This window comes from Tachypleus tridentatus, chromosome 1 (assembly GCF_004210375.1).
Source record: "Tachypleus tridentatus isolate NWPU-2018 chromosome 1, ASM421037v1, whole genome shotgun sequence".
In the NCBI taxonomy this organism is placed as follows: domain Eukaryota; kingdom Metazoa; phylum Arthropoda; class Merostomata; order Xiphosura; family Limulidae; genus Tachypleus; species Tachypleus tridentatus.
In genome coordinates this window covers 25,748,969-25,763,098 of record NC_134825.1, presented here as the reverse complement: position 1 = coordinate 25,763,098, position 14,130 = coordinate 25,748,969, and the positions used below count along the sequence as shown (strand labels likewise).

The 14,130-nt window shown below is 30.1% G+C and overlaps 1 long non-coding RNA gene across 1 annotated transcript; it reads right to left on the bottom strand.

The window, feature by feature from the left end:
- Nucleotides 1–2,993: 2,993 nt before the first annotated feature.
- Nucleotides 2,994–13,845, bottom strand: LOC143244801 (uncharacterized). Its single transcript, XR_013025340.1, has 3 exons — nt 13,760–13,845; nt 3,738–3,836; nt 2,994–3,177 (listed from the first exon to the last, which is right to left on the bottom strand). It is a non-coding gene; the product is annotated as an uncharacterized LOC143244801 (long non-coding RNA).
- Nucleotides 13,846–14,130: the final 285 nt, after the last annotated feature.

Here is a 14,130-nt window from a genome sequence, read left to right as displayed (position 1 = left end):
AATTAAAAAATAATACTTAATAAAATGGGGAATAAAGTCTGATTAATCAGTGTTTATTAATATATATATATTTGTTTTATATACGTGTTGGGATTATGAAGCTTTAGATACGCCTCCCAGTGGATCAGCGGTATGTTTGCGGACTTACAACGCTAAAAACCGGTTTTCGATACCTGTAGTGAGCAGAGCACAGATAGCCTATTGAGTAGCTTTGTGCTTAATTCAAAACAACAGCTTTAGAAACGTCTAACATTTCCTATTCATAGTTCAAAAATTTATTTCCTTACATTAAAAAGAGCCTTTAAATCTTATAAACACTTGCATATCGAAATAAAAACTACATACAAATAAAATGCGTACCTTTAAAATAATAACGTAGTATTATATTCAATAACTATAATTTGAAAATGTCATAGTGATACTTGCATAAATTGGTGCGACATATGTCCCCATGTCAAAATTAAAACACTAATTATAATATATATATAATTATTTTAGACAAATCCTTTATTGCACCCTTTTAGGAAGAAGTAATTTTTTATTTTTCTAAAACACTTTTCATAACTCTAGCTCTGCAATCGTGTTTCATACATTAATAGTTACCACATCTGATTAGAAAACTTAATCTTCATTTAAATTTCTTTGCAATTTCTCAACAAATTCAAAATTACCCTGATAAACTAGGAATATGAAATATATGATAAGTTTATTAATATATGTAAAAGGTCATTTAGAGGTTTACTACTATAGTATATATTCATTTGTATTTCGAACAACAAGTCATTAACCTCGTTTGATTTATGTATTTATTTATGTATATGTACTTATATATTTATGTATGTATGGATTTTGGAAATATTAAGTTGGAACTTTCAAGGTTTGAACAATTTCGCTCTTATAATAATAAATTATCATTTACTTGTTTTTGCTAAAATAATATAATTGAATTTTCACAAATTAACTGTAATTAGAGACTGATATCTTCAACGTGATTAAAATCTGATTTATCTTTTACTAATGATTAATCTTTATTTCAAATTTTACTTATTTTTGAACACTTGTAATGTACTTAATCTATACATGAACTTTATGATATCATTTTACCTTATAATAGAAAACGTATTTGTATGTTATTTGTTATAGATTCTCAGTATTTCTTAAAGAGTGAAATTTGAAGTAAACAAACCGGTAGAAAATTTATGTATCTTTTCAAGACCCGTGAAAGTTCACACAAAGCGAAGATCAGTTTATAACAAGTGAGGAAATTGTCATGAAAAATAAACACATAAAATACCGCGAATTGCAATCCTGAAAGTGTGTATATTCTCCACGCGTGGACATAATAAAGCTACATAGCAATTTGGGTGAAAATCCACCCATGACATGTCACGTACTGACAGAAACATGCAACAGACAGAACTGTGTGTTATATATTTGTGTGTGTGTAATGAAATCTCAATGACAGTTAATTCTAAACGCACTTTATTTAATAAAAATCCATAGCTTCAAAACAGTTTATATATAAATACACAGCTTTACACTCCTCTGATGTGATGTACACTTATCAAACAAATGCCAAATACTTCGTTTCTCATGAAGATGAACCAACGTCCCTCTTCATCGGAATGTTCACTTTTTCAGTTTTTATTGTTCCCCAATATTTAATTAAGATTTTAATTTTACCTTAGTTATTAGTTGATCATTATTCTAATGTATATTAAGAAATATGTTTGACACCTGTTTGCAAAGACCGACTCAGTAAGTTTATATTTTTATTGAACATTTTGATGTCCTTTGATCCAATGTAAAATCGTCCACACACATAAACAGTATCATAAACTTCAAACTCATCAACTTTTCATACCTTATCTATTACACATGTGAGAATATTATTTAACTCACAACGGGTAGAAAATATTACACTAAATTTTAATGTTTTTTATTATCTTGCATATTCTTGCTGATAATTCTTAGACATATAGGAATAAACCTTAATGTAATTAACTTTCACATTTTTCATTTTTCTGTATAATGCCATTTTGAATGTGTTATCCTGTATCATGTATATTCCTTTAATTATTTCAGTATCATATCATCTGCACCTGGCTACTGGTTTGAAATAAATTACTATTTTTAAGTAACAGTCTTGAGTGTAGATTATCTGTGTTCTAAATACAAAAGTAGAAAAAGCAGATGATTTACTGAAATAATGTTAAAAGGTAAGTTAGAATAATCTACGAACAACCAATTTTTATTAAGGTTGACCATTATCTTTAAAGTTTTCCATCCTTTTTCTGGACTTCCAATATTAGTTGTAGCAAATCTACGAGATTCCATGCGTAATAGGACAGTTTGGTACTCTGTATATCCAGTATTACTCAAATCGTGTTTCCCATATATTAAATCAATCAAACTTCCATTTCTAACACTTCCATAAACAGTGTGCTTGCAATTATCTGCACGTTTAACATTTCAACAGCAATACTCGAAGTAAGTAAATACAGCTCTTGTAGCCGAAATACTGATACGTATTTCTCAATCGAATTTAGTACCAAATATATAATATTAAAGCATACAAGCTTAGGTGTAATATAGTTTGTCACTTATGTTATCATGCTTTATATCAATTAAAGAAACAATATCAAAAGTTTAAATAGCAGTAAAAACTTTCATAAAACCTCCATGAATATCGTTACTTGTTGAGCGCAGTAAGTGAATAATTAATTAAAATAAAACAATGTTTCATATTTAAAGAAACATAAGATTCAGATCACCAAGTAATAAAAAAAAACAAAGTGAAAAAAATTACTGAAAATTGTATCCAGACATTTCACACTCTTAAAATAATGGTCCTATATAATCTACTCCAAAAGATGCAGTCAATGAAAATAAAACCAGAGAACCGTAAACCTGCCGAAAATACTTTATTTTTAAAGTACACTACATTTCATTTATAATATGGAACATCCAGTTAAAATGTGAAATTTCTATTATTTTATTGAAGACTTGAGATTCAACAATAGGTCTAATTCTATCATTCATTCTTGGTTGCTGACGTCGCGACGCCGCCTACCAGGTCCACCAGCGAAATTGGCAGCAGCTAATCCCATGAGATGTTTAGCAGCTTGGCTTCCAGAAAATCCACGGGACAATCCTAAATCCAGTCCTCGCTTCTCACTAAATAATATCGGAATAAAAGATAATCAAAACATGTTGTACTGTTCACTTGACAACAAATCAGGGGCTCGATTCCCATCGTTGGAATCAGGAAATAGCCTAATGTGGATTACTATAAGAAAAACACACATTTAACAACAAAAAACTGTTCAATAGAACAGTATTACAGATAAATAGTGAATTTACTGTGTGATGTTTGCAGTTCATTAGATTTCAGTCAAAGTTTTTTATATCAACTTACACATAAGAGGAAAATATTTTTTACATCCGAAGTGATATTTGTTAATTAAACTCCATATTAAAAGAATAAAACAGTTCTAGATCTGAAAGAGTCTTCGCTCTGAAAGCTGCTTTGTTAGTTCAGTGTAATATTTAGCACTAGTTTACCTCGTTTTTCGTTTCTCTTTCAATTTTTCTCGTATATTTGAATATTTATTAACAATATAAGGTAACAGTTACATCAGGCTGATCGTTTTCTTATATATATTCTCTGATATTTAATTAATTATAAGTTTTGCGATTTCAAAACAATAAATAACAAATGCAGTTTTATTACGTACGTTTTACCACTTTGAAAAGCAAGCAGACTTTTCACTACTCCGTACAATACTCGACTCACTTCATCAGGATGTTCTATTTCCACTGGAGCACGTTGGAATCTAAACATACATTAGGGAATAATGAGAAACAGAAATACCTTACGGTGATAGTTAAAGGTGCATTTTGCGCATTTTCAACTTGTTTTTCAAGGATAAAACTGCATAAAGTTACGATAAATTATTTTCATGATAATAACCACAGAGGGTAATTCATAATTACTGGTGTTTTGACGACATAAGGACACAAAGTTTAAGGACAAAACTTATTATCGAGAAATAAATTTCTACGGACGTAGATAAGACGTCAAAATTAATTTTATTTTTCATATATAGATGTAGAGTTCCGTTGTTCGAGAATAATATGTACTTTCGCAAGGCCCGAAAAACAAATGGGTGTAGGACATGTAAACTAAATATCAAAAGAACATATACTTACTAGTTTGTGGTGTTTATCAATAGCCAAAAATCCTACTAAAAATGAGTGCATTATTTTTGTGTACAATTACACAAACTAAATTTACATATATTTTTTCATATTTATCGACTCCATCTGTGAAACAAATCACAGACCAATTCAATCTATCAAAAAAAGGTTCTTCTGTGTGTTCCTAAAAGTAGACTCAGGTCAGTTGGTTGGCTCAAACAGAGAAATTACCCAAGATGAAGAGAAACGTGAACACAGTTGAACAACAGTTGATTAAATAGAATTATTAAACAAGTGAAAATTCTTTTTTGCAACTTAGCCAAAGTGACGAATTCACGGAAACTCAAAATATGAGGTGAAAAATAACCTATTTCTATCTTTCTTTCACATTATGCATGCGATCCGTTTTTTTACCAGTTTTTCTTTGATTTAATCTGGTGAATTACAATACGCTAAGAAATAGAAAATTATTACTAAAATAAGAATATACATAGAAATGGTTTAAAAGTATTTTCATAAACCCATTAATTCCTTTTTAATACACATTCAGATTCAAATTATTTGACCCATATTGTGCAGTTTAGGAAAGTTATAAATTAGATAAATCCAAACATTTCGAAATGATGAAGTATCTTCAGATCATCCCATTTTAGTGGAAATATATATATTCTAAATAAGAAAAATGATTATGGATTTTCTTAATCATTATTTCAAATTGATAATATGAAAAAGGATGTGGTACACTATTGGGAAAAAATGTAAAATAGGTTGTATTTCTCTAATGGAAAGCTGAAGTAGTTTGTAATCTTCGAAGTTTGTTCTCCAGATGGCGTACTGGTGTTGTTTTTTTTTTTGTCTCTTCAGGCTACATGATGGAGAAACTGAACATAGGACATAAATATCACCTCAAAACTAACCTAATAAATTATTATACGTAATTGTAATAATAAAGAATTATGAAACAGAAATTTACCCTGTGTATTGTTGTTAAATAGAGACTAATCGTTTTAGATAAAAGTATTTCATTAATGTAATTTTAAACGTAGCTCAGGAACCCTTAGTTTACATAATAATTTAAATCATAAACGTTAAAGAAAATGAATCTTATTTTCAATGTGAAGCTTCGTGTTTACCGTTATGCTACAATCCAAATAAACTAAGTACGTCGTGGATAAAGACACGTTATTTTTATAAAACATCTCAGTCAGTACGTGTTTACATCAGTCAGAATTATTTCTATCACTCTTATGTCAGAACAAATTATGTTTTACCGATCGCTGGTGGAAGAAAATAAAGCTCACTTAAATATCTACTTAATTAAAAGTGAGTTTACAAAAATTAGAAATACCTAGTTCTGTATAACAACATCCTGAGATATTGATGTTGTAATTAAATATTTGGTGCCTTCGTAAGAAAGTGAGGTTATTTTCAGCTATGCATAAAACTACATTTTTACTGTAGTCCGCGGCTCTAAGTTATGTGATTCACTGTAATATTACAAATATAAGATCCAAATGCTGTTACATAACACCCACCTATTTATCATTTCTTCCACTGAAAGACGTCATCTATTTGTTTGTTGTTGTTTTTGTAATTTCGCGCAAAGTTCCTCGAGGGAAATCTGCGCTACCGGTCCTTAATTTATCAGTATAACATAAGAGGGAAGGCAGCTAGTCATCACCACCCACTGCCAACTCTTGGGCCACCCTTTCACCAACGAATAATGGGAGTGACCGTTACGTTACAACGCACCCAGAACTAAAATGGTGGAACATGATATGTGCGACGGGGATTTGAACCCGCGATACTCAGATTACGAGTCGCACGCCTTAACGGACCTGGCCATGCCGGACCGAGACGTTACCTGTCTTTACGTAACAATAGGAATGACTCAAGGTTTTAGCTTCTATTTATAATGTATAATGGGCAGTCAGCAACAAAAACTCATATTCCAAGAGATCTGAATTTGCAGGTTTCCCTTTTAAAGGAAAAGTAATTGGTTTGGGTTCTATTTGATATGAACAAATCCTTTTGAAATTACACTTCTATGTAGGAAATACTAAAATGAGGTAATTTTAAGAATGTGTTTTCTCACCTGCAACTATTCATGAGTTATTTTGGTATTTAAATTGAATAACGTCATATATACAATAATAGACAATATGAGGCAGCCATTAACCAGAACTATTTCACTACTTAGTCGCTTTTAACCGAATAGGAGTATATATAGCTATAGTTACAAACGTCCTTTAGTCGAATGCGAAATATGAATTCGAAGTCAAACATGACAACAACGCTGTAGAAAGTAATAATCTAAACTGGTATGAAGGAAAGATAATTTAACTATTAGGAGTTCTGTCCTCAGAATCTAGTAATTGAATCTAAAATAATTCTAATCATATAGAACTTAATATAACTACGTTGCATTAAAATATCTTCTCGGTTCAATAGGATTCTTCTTAATAATTGAAAGCTTTCGTACATAAGACATATAAGATATGCAGTCGAATATCTCACTCGATAATATAACTGGAGTATACTAAATAAGATTAAAGTATAACACTAATTTAAGGTATATGTAAAAGAGACTTATACTTCAAAATAATGAGAATATTCTGTAACCTTCCCATACTGAAGCAAGGAAGCCGACACGGCTTCCGACAGGACTGACATCAGGAGAAACATCATAATGAAACCAACGATTACAGATATCTTGACCATAGTGTCTATATAACAATAAAGAACACGAAGTACAAGTTAATAACAAGATTATATAAAGTATATCACATTATGACCAATTTTGATTACGTCTGCAGATAGCAGTGAAACTAAGATACCAAAAACTACGCAAGATATAGAGGACATGCTGTTTAGATCTATAGTTCTTTAAATGGACATTTTTCATGTTTATATTAATATTGAAATATGGAGTTACAACAACGTATCCAAACTTTATCTGAAATTGTTATTACAAATACGCAACTTAAATAAAAACACAAAAGGCCCTATAGAAGACTAGCGAGTTTGCCTTCTTTCTGTGCTATTAACGTAATTAAGTCTATCTGATAACACATTACTAGAATTTATCATTTTATTAACATAAACTTCAAACCATTTTCGGTCTGCCACTTTCTTTTATTATCACAACCAAACGACCCTATGAAAACAACACTATAAACAAAATTACAATCTAGTATGACTAATAGTCTCTGAAGTTAAGATCCTGGCACTTAATGTAATGGGCTTTGTTGCCTGTATATCGAAGGCATATGTGACTGTAATGGCCGTGTAATATTTTGTACATTATTTGTCTTATAATTTTGCGGAAATCTACACAAAATAGATATCAATCCATAGTTACACTTACAGTCTAAAAGCCAGACAACAAGTGAAGAGCATCCGCCAACAAATCTTGAGATAAAATTATCCAATGGAATAGTTGTAAGTTATGTCACTCTTACATGCCATTCACTCCAAAAGAACAGCAAGTAGCAGCAAACTACTGATCATTCAATTGGCGTATTAGTCGAACGATTCATCTGGTATTCAGCGTCACATTGCGTTACAGGATATAACTCTACATACACCAGGAGGTTAAAAATTATGTTGTATTTTTCAGGTTTTTTTCCGACAGTTATTTGTTGCTCACTAATGGTGCGCGTCATTAATCTCTTCTGTCAGAGAGAGTAAAACAGAAGTTTTATTGTACTTTGTTAGTAGCTCCTAAACTTAAATAGCTAGAAAGCATATTTACACATACAGATTAAAATGTGAAAGTTACTCTAATTACATAAAAAGTATTAGTCAAACATTACGGAATAGTATTACATTCATGAATGATTACTTTAAACCGACACGAAATTAATATGGATTTAGTTTCTTTTTTATATAGAATATTACGTTTTAAAGGTATAACACGTTCCCATCCATTTTAAAAAATTCAAATAAACAAAAAACCATGCATGTTTTCAAGTGTTGATTATAACAAGTTGTTACTGAACTACTGACTTGATATTGTGTATGAGTAAAAAGATGTGAAGCATCCTCTCGAGTGATGCAAAGACTCAGCTAAAAGTTCCACTATTCAACCAGGTAGGATCTTGAGACTTCTGGTGGGACTCGTTCAGTGCTGTTGACTGACTGCCAGATATGATAGGCTCACTGCTTTTATAGAGAACTCAGTTAGTGGAGAATGCAAGATTGACGTCCGTATATTGTCACCTGGACACTTTTATTTCTGGTTATGGAAAGCATAAGGTTTGTAGAAAAATCTGGGAGGAGTTGGTATAGCAGTGTTAAATAAAACAATGAAACAGACGTAGTTATATGTAGATGTTGGACAATATTATGTATACAAGTAGAATTATCTTGTCATTAACTAAACTCCGAATGTTAACGATAATGTTTTGCCATTTGTTTCTCATGCTGTTGTTCCTGTGATTTGAAATATGGAATGTACGAGCTTTATTATCAACAACATTCATTGTTGATCAACAATATTGATATTTCAGTGGTACTTAAAGATATTGTTCTATTGCACTATATTTGTGAGCGTATTCTTCAATCACTCACGTAATTTAATAGAAATTATTATTTTGTTCTTAGAATCTTCTAAAAATCCTTCGTATGAAACATAAGATATTGCATTTGTGTACAAATTAAATATTTCTAAACTTGCTCTTTTAATAATTAATTAATGTTTTTATTAACATGCATTATAATGTAAAAATATTAATGCAATATTTTCTTATTCAAAACTACAAACAACTACAAATCTATCTTAAAGATATATATATGTTTTACATCTTATTGGACAGTGAAAAATTTCTATTAAACTGGAAAATTTTTTCTGATGTAAGCCTTTCTTGGAATATAATACTTTTAAAGAATAATACATATTGATATATTAAAACTTAATAAGTTCTTTAGTGTTACTTATATTCGAAAACTTTAAAAATTGCTTCTCAATAAAACCTCAATAAAATACTTTAAAATAACAGGATGTATTCAAATATTTCAATTTAATGAATATAGTAGTGTTAATTAAAATGGAAAGTATCAAAATTTGTTATTGTAACTAAATGTTCTAATAATAAGTAATTTCTATGACACTATGACTATTTTTGTCTCACACCACGTTGTAGCTCCGAGTAAAGTACATCACAGAGCGACTATTATAACAGTATAATATCAAGTTTCGGTGCTATACAAGAATAGTAAAATTTATTAAAAAAAGCAAAATTTCTTTCACTCACTTTGAACAGTGATATCTGTTGACTTAGATACATTAACTTTCTTTAAACACAGTCATAAAATAAATTAAAACTTTTTTGTTATCCACGAGTTAATATTTTATATATATTAATGAGTAGTGGAAGAGTATTAGAATATTGAAAGTTGGTTAATGTTTTTTCAATGTTTAAAGAAGGTGATAAACATTGTTCAAGAAATTATATGTCAGTTAAACTTACACCTGTAGTTTAAATAGTGTGGTTGAAGATGCGCTTAAAGCAGTTTGATATAGTGTCAAAGAACAAGCGTGGTTCACTATGGAAAGCCTTGTTTATCAAATTTTCCGACATTGTTTGAGAGTAAAAGACAAAGAGTAGTAATAAATATAGTTAGATCTAACTGTGTCACAGTAACAGTGATGTACCTCAGGTCTCTGTGCTGGATCGTTTGCTGTTTGTGATTGATATTAATGATATTGACTTTGGAATGACTAACAAAATAGTGAAGTGTGCAGATGATATAAAGATGTTTTGGTTGGCTAACTATATCAATGATACTGTAGACTTTCAGGGACACTTACATTATTTGATACATTGAGCTCAAACATGACAGATGGTGTTTATCTATCCAAAAGACAAGATAATGCATACAGGTTTAAACAATTCAAATATTCCTTTTTACAATTGAAATCATTAAATCTTTTTACAATAATTAAATATCGTGGTTGAAGATAAAGATCTTGGTGATTTAGAAATATCTTAAGCTAATTAATTGTGGCTAGCTATTAGGATTTGATTTAGCGGTAGAAATATTGAATACAAAAAAAGTATATTTTATTAGTTTTCTTTATATATCCCTTGTAAGATATTGTCTACTGTACTGTGTTCAGGTTTGAAGTTTCTTCTTGAAGAAAGAATCATTCATTTATTAGTAGGTTCAAAAAAGAGCAACAAGGATGACACTTGGGATAATAGAACTTTTCTAGAAATCTTTAATTTCATGGCAACTTCTAAACAAATACAAAATTATTTTAATAACAATAGGAATATGAAATAAAATGATTTTAATAATATGTCGAAAACGTGATTTAAATGTTATATAATATATTTAATTTCTACCCACAATCGAGCTTTCTGAAATATCTGGAGGTTTGCTGATATTAATGTATTCCTTTTTTAATTCGAACAATAACTTAGTAACCTCGTTTGATTAACCTCGTTCTGATAATAGTGATAAATTATTCTTTACTTGTTTTCAGTAATAAAACATAATTCAATTTTTTTCACAAATTAACTATACTTAGGGGCTTATTTGTTGAACAGGTATAACTCTGATTTACCTTTTACTAAAGATTTATCTTTATTTCAACCTTTACTTATTTTTGATCACTTCTAATTAATCTGTACATGAACTTTATAACATAGTTTTAACTTTTAGTTTAAATCGGTACTTGTTTGTTATTTGTTATAGAATCTCAGTAAAACTATTTCCTGAAGAATGATATTTGAAGTAACGAAACCGGTAGAATAAATTAAGAAAAGAAGAAAAAAAGTTGTGACAAAAACCGCAAAATAAAAACTGAATATTTATGTTTCTTCTCACGGACCCGTGAAAGTTCATACAAAGTTTAGTGAACATCCATTAATAAGAAGTGAGGTAATTGTCAAAAAGTAGCCCATAAAAACCGCAAAATGAAAATTTGTTTAAATTCATTCTCTGGAACAAATGAACATTCATGGCAATTTGGGTGAAAATCCACCTAAAACATGCGATGTAGTTTCATAAATATACAACTGACAGTACTTTGGTTTGAATATCGTGTAACTCTACTATAGGGCTATCTGCGCTAGCCGTCCCTAATTTAGTGGTGTAAGAGTAGAGGGAAGGCAGTTCGTCATCACTAGCCACAGTCAACTCTTGGGCTACTCTTTTACCAAAGAATAGTGGGAGTAAACGTAACATTATAATGCCCCCACGACTGAAAAGGCGAGCATGTTTGGCACGACTGGAACTTACCCCGCGACCATCACATTACTAGTCGCACGTCTTAACACGCTAGGGCATGCCAACATTTTAAATAAATACCACGTACTTCGTTTTTTATGAAGCTAAACCCATGTCCCTGTTCATCACAGTGATCTGTTTTTCAATTTTGTAGGTTCCACAATATTTAATTAATATTTTAATTTCACCTCAGGTGTTAGTTTAACACTATTCAAATATATATATTTAAATGTGTATGACAAATATTTTACAAAGACCGACTCTGTTAATTTATATTTTTTGTAGAATATTTTGTTGTTCTTTGACCCAGTGTAAAATCGTCAACACGCATAAACCGTATTATAAACCTCACATCCATCAACTTTTGATACTTTAACTATTATACATGTGAAAATATTATTTAACTAAGAACGGGTAGAAAATGTTACACTACATTCTAAGATTTTTTAATTATGTTGCATATTCTTGCTGATAATTCTTAGACATGTAGAAAGAAAACCTTGATCCAATTAACTTTCATATTTTTTTAAATTTCTTCATGATACTATATAAAATGTATTATAATGTATCATGTACAATCCATCAATGATACCAATATCATATCACCTATACTTGGCTACTGGTCTGAAATAAATTACAATTTTTAAATAACAGTCATGAGTGTAGATTCTCAGTGTTCTAAATACAAAAGTAGAAAAGGCAGATTATTTACTGAAATAATATTAAAAGATAAGTTCGAATAATTTACAAACAACCAAATTTTATTAAGGTTGAACATTATCTTTAAAGTTTTCCATCCTTTTTTCTGGACTTCTCCATATTATTTGTAACAAATACAGGAAGTCCCTTGCGTAATAGGGCAATTAGGTAAACTGTATATACAATTTTACTCAAATTGTATTTTCCATTTAATAAATTAATCAAACTTTAATTTCTAACAGTTCAATAAACAGCGTGCTTGCAATTACCTGCACGTTTAACATTTCAACAACAATACTCATAGTAAGTAAATACAGCTCTTGCAGCCCAAATATTGGTATGTATTTCATAATCGAATTTAGAACCAAATAGTATATATTAAAGCATTCAAGCTTATGTCTAATTTAGTTTATCATTTAAATTATGATGGTTTATGCCAATTAAAAAGAAATACCAAAAGTTTAAATAGCAGTAGAATTATTATCTTGTATCATAAAACCTAAAAGAATATAGTTAGTTGTTGAGGGTAGTGAGTAAATAATTAATTAAAATAAAACAAAGCTTCGTATTTAAACAAATATAAGATTTAGATCACCGAGTAATTACAAACACGCAACTTAAATAAAAACACAAAAGGCCCTTTTGAAGACTAGTGAGTTTGACTTCTTTCTATGCTATTAACGAAATAAAGTCTATCTGACAACACATTACTAGGATTTATCATTTTATTAACACAAACTTCCAACCATTTTCGGTCTGCCACTTTCTTTTATTATCACAACCAAACGACCCTATGAAAACAACACTATAAACAAAATTACAATCTAGTATGACTAATAGTCTCTGAAGTTAAGATCCTCGCACGTAATGTAATGTTACATCTGTTACAAGTAACAGGCTTTGTTACCTGTGTATCGAAGGCACATGTGACTGTAATGGCCATGTAATATTTTGTACATTATTTGTCTTAGAATTTCGCGGAAAGCTATAAAAAATAGATATCAATCCATAGTTACACTAACAGTCTAAAAGCAAGACAAAAAAGTGAACAGCATTCACCAACATATCTTGTGATAATATTATCTAAAAGGATAGTTGTAAGTTACATCACTCTAATGAAAGGCAAATAGCAGCTAACTACTGATTATTCAAGTGACGTATTAGTCAAACGATTGATCTGGTAATTAGCGTCACATTGCGTTATATCATATAACTCTACATACACCCGAGGTTAAAAAAATAGTGTTGTATATTTTAGTTTTACAGACAATTATTTTATGCTCACTGATATTAATCTCTTCTGTCCTAGACAGTACAACAGAAGTAATTTGCTCTTACCTCGTAAGGGTAAAAACCTAAAAAGCATATTTACACATACAGATTAAAATGTGAAAGTTATTCTAACAAGATAAAAAAGAATAAGTCAAATATTATGGAACTATATGAGATTCATGAATGATTACATTAAACCGACACGAAATTAGTATATATTTTAGTTCCTTTTTCCTTTTTTAAAAATTCAAATAAACAAACAAACCATGAATGTTTTCACCTATTAAATATAACACGTTGTTACTGAAATACAGATTTGATAGTATATATGAGTAAAGAGATGTGAATTTACCTCTAGAGTGATACAGAGACTCAGCTGAAAGTCCCACTCTTCTGCCAGGTAGAATCTTGAAATAGCTGGTGGGACTCGTTCAGTGCTGTTGACTGACTACCAGATATGATAGGCTGACTGCTTTTATAGAGAACTCAGTTAGTGGAGAATGCAAGATTGACGTCCGTATGACGTCACCTAGAAACTTTTATTACTCGTCATGGAGAGTATACAGTCTGTAGAACAATCTGGGCGGAGTTGTTATAGCAGTGTTTAATAGAACACTGAAACAGACGTGGTGAGATGTAGATGTTGGACAATATTATGTATACAAGTAGATTTATTTTGTCATTAACTAAACTCCGAATGTTAACGATAATGTTTTGTCATTA